This window comes from Capsicum annuum, chromosome 3 (assembly GCF_002878395.1).
Source record: "Capsicum annuum cultivar UCD-10X-F1 chromosome 3, UCD10Xv1.1, whole genome shotgun sequence".
Classification (NCBI taxonomy): domain Eukaryota; kingdom Viridiplantae; phylum Streptophyta; class Magnoliopsida; order Solanales; family Solanaceae; genus Capsicum; species Capsicum annuum.
Window position 1 is genome coordinate 262,124,234 of NC_061113.1, and position 8,642 is coordinate 262,132,875.

Sequence of the window (8,642 nt, forward strand, 5' to 3'; positions counted from 1 at the left end):
ACATTGAGCAGAATAGTTCTGCTGCAGCATACACCAAAATTATCAATTGCTGCCTAAGAAAAATTTATTCAAAAACTAGTAACACAATTTGTTCAAAGGCATTATCCCTCATTACAGTGCAAATCATTTCTAAACGAACTACTTCTTTGAAGATCCAATTGATGAAGAAGACTTGGCTGCTTCCACTTTTTTTCTCTTATTTGCTTTTATTTGTTGTAATTGTGTGCTAGTGACTGCATCTTTTCCATTCCTCTTTAGGCCACTAGGTTTAAAACCAATATCTATATTGGTTGGTGAAGCACTCCTTAAATTTATACCTCCATAAAGAACCCTCTCACTTGATGTATCTGGCTGCAAAATTAGACAAAATTGTAAGACAATGAACATTGAAAACTTGAATGAAACATTAGGGCAAACATTATTATAGGTAAATAATGAGACAGAAATAAATACATTGTACACGTGGGTTTCAGTTGATGGATCAGAGTAAACACCAAAACCAGTTGCAGGCCTTTTGTATCCAGTAGCAGCAACAAATGAGGTAGCATTGTATGACCTCTTGTTGGTCGGCAAAGGTTGTAATTGACTGGAAGAAACATTTCTTCCACTTTCAAATGGGGTCCCTCTTGCATTGGCTATTTTTCTTGGCAATCCTCTACCACTCCCTCCTTGACCTCTACCAATTCCTCCTTCACCTCCCCTATCAGCACCAAATTGACCACTACCAGAACCACCATCCCTACCAGAACAACCTTTACCTATACCAACAGCACCTTGACCTCTACCAATTCCTCTTTCACCTCTCCTATCAGCACCAAATTGATCACTACCAGAACCAACATCCCTACCAGAACAACCTTTACCTCTACCAGTAGCACCTTTACCTCTACTAGCAGCACCTTGACCTCTACCAGCCACGCTTGACACCTTTCTTTGAGGTGCTCTTGGCACAGCAGCTGTGTCAGCACAAATAGATCCTGATTGACTGGATTGTGTAGTTGCATATGTATGAAAGGTGGACCTTAACTGTGAATAAATGCAACACAATATTTTCAACATTTTTCAATAATAATATTAAACAGGATAAAAATATTAAGGTAGCAGAACATATATAACTTACTCTTGTTGTCTGACTTTGAGTGTAGGTATGTCTTGCCATTGCACTGGTGTCACCACAAATAGAACTTAATTGTGGTGGTGGTGGATTCCATGAAGCTTCAGGCTGACAGCTAGGTTGACTACTATTACTGCTCCCCATTCCATTCTAACATACAAACAGAAATATGAAAAGCTAAGAAATATGTTAAATTTACAAATTATTATGAAATTCATTTAAGGCTTACCATTTTGGCACATACAACCTTGTTATGACCAACTTGCTTGCACCTTGACAAGTGATCTTGACACCTTTTTTTGAGAGTTTGCCCCACTTTTTTGGCTCATCCTTCTTCTTCCTTTTGTTCTTGCCAGGTCTGCCTGGCATCTTTCTTGGTTTTGAAGGTTCAATTGATGGGTTTTTGGTTTTCGGCCACATTCTCATATTGGTAATTGGTTGAATGAAATGACTATAAGACTTAAGAAAGGTTTCTTTCTTATACCAGTGCTCTACATGCTGATCGGGATCTACATTCAAGTAATAATAAACACAAATGACATGAGGACAAGGAATACATCTTAACATCCATAACCTACAATCACAATACTTCTTGTCTAAGTGAACAACAAATGTGTAACCCCCATCCTCAATTTCAAAATCATTAACTCCATTCCATAGAACTCTACACCTATTTGAATATTCCTTGTTAGAATCTAAAATGGTTCTTGCCATAGGTGCAATGTCTGAAATTCATGTTTCTGCAAATTTAATCATATCTACATGTCTATTCACCATTTGATGTCTTATATCCTCTAACATTGTGATTATGGACTTATGTCTAGCAGCTAAGATCCAAGAATTGAAAGTCTCACACATGTTATTTTCTACAATATCACATTTGGAATGTGTTTTGAAATATGCCCTACACCAAAAAGTAGGAAGATTAATTAGCATGTCTTCAGTTATTTCTTTCTTACCTAGCCTTGACATTGTTTGCATCCCCTCTCTAAACTTTACTTCAAAGCTTGTTTTTGAACATCTCCAAAACTGTTTTCTTCTCTCTACTCCTCTCCAGTGCACATGCTAATTACTCCAAATATGTCTAGCACATATTCTTCTCTCAGCATTTAGTAGCAGATACATCAAAACAGGAACAAGACCCTGTAATAAGTATTATTAAAACAGGAATATTATTGGAAAATAAAGTCAAGTAATGAGAAAAATAATTAAGTGGTGGTACCTTTTGTTGGTCTGACATTACAGTCAAGCCTTCACCAGTTCCCAGATTTAGATCTGTAATCAGATACCTTATGAACCAGTCCTAGCTATGTTTTATTTCAGTATCCACAACTGCCCATGCAATATGATACATTTGGTTGTTGTCATTTTTCCCCACAGCAACCAACAGCTCACCCTTACAAGCTCATTTGAGAAAGCATCCATCAAAACCAATAATTTTCCTACACCCATCTAACCATCCTTGCTTGAAGGCATGAAAGCACACATAGAAATAAATAAAGAAGTTCTTTCCTGGTTCAGTTTCTTTGTCAATTTTTATTCAACAAGAACTTCCAGGATTTGTTGTCTTGATCATATCTGCATAGTCACATAATCTGGCAAATTCCAGCTTTCAATCTCTCATATTCTCCGTCAGAACAATCTAATTAGCCCTATAACAAATAGATTTACCTACATAAAGATCCAACACCTCCCTTACTAAATTCTGAATTTCCCAAATCCTAATGTATGGCTGAGAAACTATTCTGTCCTTGAACTTTCTAGCAACCAGCTTTAAATCACACATCTTGTTCTTGTTTAAAGGTATACATTTGTGAATAGGGTTATAGTTCTTAATAATAAAATCACATGAATCCCTATCAGTAGAAGCAACCAGCAACCAGTTGCAATTAGCTGCAATGCACTTCACCCTTATTCCATGTTTTTCATTAGGTTTTAACTTCACCTGTCTTCTATACTCTACAGCATAATCTGCAACAGCTTTTCTAAACTGATTTGCACCCGCAAAAATCATTTCAAGCTCAAACACAAAAAACTCACAATTTTCATCATACCTAGTTTTCTTGCTTCTCCTTCTTCTAGGTAGATCTACTCCTCTAACAGCATCTACATCTATCTCTTCACTATCTTCACTCCAACAATCAGAACTATCAATATATTCCTCATCTCCACCCAACTTTTCAGAATATTTGGTAGCCTTACTTTTACCAATATCCCCAAAGCCTCTATCTACACAATCAGCAACTTCCACATGTACTCCTTCAGTTTCAACAACCTTTTTTATTGCTTTTTTGTTTCTTTCTTTGTTGTTGGCTTTTTTTCCCCTTTTTTCTTATCTAAAAGCCCTCAACTCCTCATGAACATCTGAGCCATCTTCTGAAGAAATTTCTCCAGATCTGAATCACTACTCAAAAATAATCTGATAACTCACTTATTAGCCTATTAACATCTTCTACATTAATGTCTTCTACATCAGCCTTATCACCTCCTTCTACACCAAAATCTTCTAGATTAATATCTTCTACATGGATATCTTCTACATTAGCCTTATCACCTCCTTGTACACCAGTATCTTCTACATTAGCCTCATCACCTCCTTGTACACCAATATCTTCTACATCAGCCTCATTACCTCCTTGTACCCCAACATCTTCTACATCAGCCTCATCACCTTCTTGTACGCCAACATCTTCTACAGCAGCCTCCCTCTCTTTCTCTACTCCAACAGATTCTCTCTCTATGTTGGCACTATCACCAACACCAACACTTTCTCTTTCTAGGTCTGCACACTCAATAATATCAGGTGCAGGTAAAAAATCAGTGGGACCATCAGGATCAAAAATTGGTTCATCTAAAACATGATAGACATAAAAATCAATAGAATCCTCATATTTTAAATCTTTAACCAGTTCATAGAGATGTCTGTTACTTTTAACCAACTTGAACTGATTAGTTACTGCATCTTGATAATAAAAACCCCTAACAGCTTTATACCCTAATTCTTTAGTATAAAATAACAATTCTAGTATGTAAAAGTGGTCCTTGTCAATGTACCTTACCTCTGGCACACAACTTGCAACATATGTAGGGACACCCGTATTGGAAAAGGATCCTCCATGGCGCAATTTTGTGAAATTTATCTCCATTTATTACGTCACCTATGACAAAGGGTAAAAATTCAAAGTTACTTAACGGAGTGGCCACGGAATATATCCAGAGTACACATCAATAAGCTAAAAGATACAACTTTTAATGCATGTTAAGTAAGGAGACGGAATATTCCCAAAATCATAGGCGTAACAGTGATTTCAAAACCCTAAAAACTACAATATGCTAAAATTCAAATGCTAAAATTCAACAAAATTTAACAAATACAAATCATAAGAACACTTACACCAGGAAGATTTGAGGAAAATCCCCAAATTTGTCCTTCAATTTGAGTGAAAATTTGGTTAATTTAAGGTTAATTTAGGGTTATGAACAGAGAGAGAGTTAACGGGGAGAGAGAGAGAAAAACTTCCGTGGAATGAGATTTTTTCCATTTAAAATTAAAACGTATTAAGTATATGTGGAGTTAGTTTATACAGGTGGAGGGTTTAAAGTGGGAATAACTTTCCACATCAGCGGCGTTTGGAGACACGCGCCTGGAAGCTGATGAGATGTGGGCAAAAAATGCTCAATTGGAACCAAATTGGGGGGTTTAAGGGTTTAATAGGTACAAGTCTTAATTTAGGGGCCTAAGTGAATTTTAGGGATAAGTTTGAGGGGCTATCGATGGATTTGACCTTTAGTAAATGACCACTTTTAAAAAAAAAAATATGTTACAGATTACATATTCCTTCTAGACTATAGTTTAAAATTATGATTAGTAGAGGAGTTCTTATAGTAAACTGAAATCTTATGTGAAAATGATATACTACGATCTAAAATTTTATAAATTATTGTATTGGAAACAACCCCTTTACTTAATCTGAGGTAGTGGTATGGTCTGCGTACACTCTACCCTCCCCAGACCCTACTATGTGGGAATACACTGGGTATGTTGTTGAAGGTTGAGAAATATATGAGCAAAATTAGAAATGAATCTAACGCTGTCCCAAGAGTAACAGTTGGTACGTCTGTCCGGGTTCATTCATGTCCAATAAACTTCAAACAAAAGGAGATTCGAATATCAGAGTTGAGCGGATAGGCTGGTGCTTTCTTTCCTTGTAGAAAAGGTCTTGTTTCAGTATGACATTAGAGAAAATTTGCTATTGTTATGCGGATATATAAAAATTTGCTAAGAATTATTATTTATACAAAATTTAAAAGTAAGGATAAACTCTGAAGGGGCCTAAACACAAATATTTTAATTATCAGCCTCTAAAGTTGTGACAAAGTCTGAATGAATTAGTCGGTTTTGATTATTGATGGAATCAACATGACCCATAATGACTTAGCCAAAGAGATAAAGTTGTCTAGTTGTTATTAGAACACTATGATAGCAACTTAGAGATGCGTCCAAAATGCTAGCAAACTTAGGATTAGTAGGTAATTATTGGATGAGATATATATATATAGTTGGTCTAAAATAATGAAGTTTTCAAAAATCATGATTAACAAGTCAATCGAGGGAGAATAAATCTCTCTTTTTGGCCTTGATTTTTAGCTCAACTATAATTAACCAAACCAATTATAATCGCCATAAGCAGATAGAGGTGGACCTTCGTGGAAAGGAGGGGTCCCCAGACCTCCTTAACTTCAAAAACAATTTATGTATATTTATTTATGAGAAAAAAGTCCGAAATATATTTAAACTTTAGCGAAAATTGTTGTAATACGTCTCAATTTTGTATGGATCATAAATTATTTTTTATCGCATTTTCGTGGTAGATATTTGTCCAGTGGTCCAGCTAAGAAAATATATGTTACAAAAATATGATAATATATAGTCTAGGGGGTCATAGGTACCCCACAAAATTGAGGCGTGTTACAACATTTCGCGAAAGCTTAGGTATATTTCGAACCTTTTTTTCCTTTATTTATTTACTGAGAAACGATAATATATATGATTAGACATCCTAAAACACAAAAGTTAGCTGAGCCAGTGGTCAAATTTGCTGGTTAATGACCTAGATTATTCAAATCTCAGTTGTTGCCTTCCTTGAGTAGTTTAATTTCATTGTTAGTTGTATAATCAGAAGTCTTATATTCAAATTTTGAATTCGCTTATGCAAGCAAATAAGAAATTAATATGATAGAAAACTATAGTAATGGTGATAAATCACCAACATCATAATGAAAACAAAATGATATTGCCTCTTGAGTAATGGAAGTATTGAATTGTTAAATGTGAAATAAATTCAAAGCCTTGCATGATGGTAAATATTAGGCCTGATACCAAAAAAATACATATATAATAATTATAAATAATAGCCTGTTCATACTCGTGAATTCACACCGCTATTTAAAGGCAAAAATAAAAATAAAAAAGATTGATGATATTATATATTATATTACAAGTTGCTTTAAGTAATGTAGACATCTTTCAAGTTGTCAAGTTTTTATTATTATTATTGGGTACAGCTTTATTTGCTTGCATTTCTTTTTCTATAATAATATTATGTGCTCTGTCCAGGTCTGTATAGTTGGGTGGGGTTTGGACTTTATACATATAATTTAGTAGAAATGGAACTATAGTTTAAAAACTCATTATTTGGAATAGCAAAGTGAGAAGAAGAAACCGGTGCAAATCAATTAAAATTTGGAAGTTATTTTGATGAGTTTGGGATTTATTGAAAACAACTTCTCAACCACGTTTATGAAGTAGTGATATGAACTACATATATTCTACTTTCCCCCGACCCCATCATATAGAAATATACTGAATATGTTGTTGTTGATTGCTTCGGTGGTTTGGGGGAAGGAGGGGAGAGATTGGGGGTCAATTTGATGGAAGAAAGTGTATTACTATGTTTTTTTGTTATTTACATTCCTAGTACTTTGCTTTAGTGAGATTGAATATAAGAGGATTATGACATACCCACAAACTTATAGCTTGTTTTGATTAAGTTTTTTAAAAGTTGAAAGTGCTTATTTTTTTAATTTGAAATATTTGTTTTAAAGAATTGCGGTATTTGACAGAACTTTAAAAAAGTGTTTTGAATAGCAATAAAAGTTATTTTTTAGAAAGATAGGATTAGAAATGAAATTATTCGAGATAAGGTTAGAGTGGCTTCGATGGAAGCCAAGATGAGGGAAGCGGGGTTGAGATGGTTCGGTCGTGTGATGAGGAAGGACATGGAGGCCCCAGTGCAGAGGTATGAGAGGTTAACTAGGGATGATTTTAAGCGAGGTAGAGGTAGACCGAAGAAATATTGGAGGGAGGTGATTAGACATGACATGAAGCAGCTCTAGCTTACCGATTACATGACCCTAGATAGGAAGTTGTGGAGAAGGCGGATTAGGGTAGAAGGTTAGTATGAGTTTAGAATGTTGTATCCTTTGTTGTTTTACTTGGTGTATCTTGCTTACGGTATTATTGGATATTGTTGATTTCTATTGTATCTTGTTCTTTTACTATTCCTTGTCCAGATTGTTTTATTTTGAGTCGGGGGTCTATCGGAAACAACCTCTCTATCTCACATCTGAGGTAGTGATATTAATTGCGTACACCTACCTTCTCCAAATCCCACTTGGTGGGAATATACCGAGTATGTTGTTGTTGTTGATTGATCAAATGTAAATTGGTACTATCCAATGACACTTTCAAAAACACTTCCAACAAAAGATACTTTCCAAAAAAATTTTGGAAATTTGGTCAAACAATTAGAGAGTGACCTTTGGGCTAGTATATTGATTAATAACCACCTTTTATAGTTAGTATAATTGACGGATAACCAATTAATTACTTGATATAAGAAACTCAAAGTATAGTACAATTGATGGATAACCAATAAATTACTTGATATAACAAAATTAAAGTACACCAATGTATAAAACTTAAATAGAACCAATAAATAGCTACAAGTACAAGTTTGAAAATCAATTTTTGCTTATTCATACTATGAGAACTTTGCCAAAAAAAGCTACGCACCCACAGACTATAAGTCCCTAAGCTATATATGTTGCTCACCTTTCAAAAATATTGCCGCACTCATTGTACAATCTTTCAAAAGCCCTAATTCCTCTGTTATGTCCAAACCACTTAGGATCTATGTTGTTCCGACTCTCCAAAACCGCTACCTTACTCGTGCAGGATCTTTCAAAATTTTGACATATCTGACGATATTTTTGAAAAGTTTGAACAACATAGACCGAGTGATTTGGACATAAGAGAGCCCCCACATTGTGTCCACCCAAAAATCATCCAAAACAAAGCCACTTAGCTTTGTATGGACTATGCATTAGTTAGTACGTTTGGTAAGTTGTGACAGTTGATTCCCTCTCAATGGGGTGAGTCCTTATCCATGAGATGTCTATGGACCAACCAATAATATTTCATTTCTGATTCACAAGCCTCATGAAAGCTAAGTCACCCCCCCCCCCC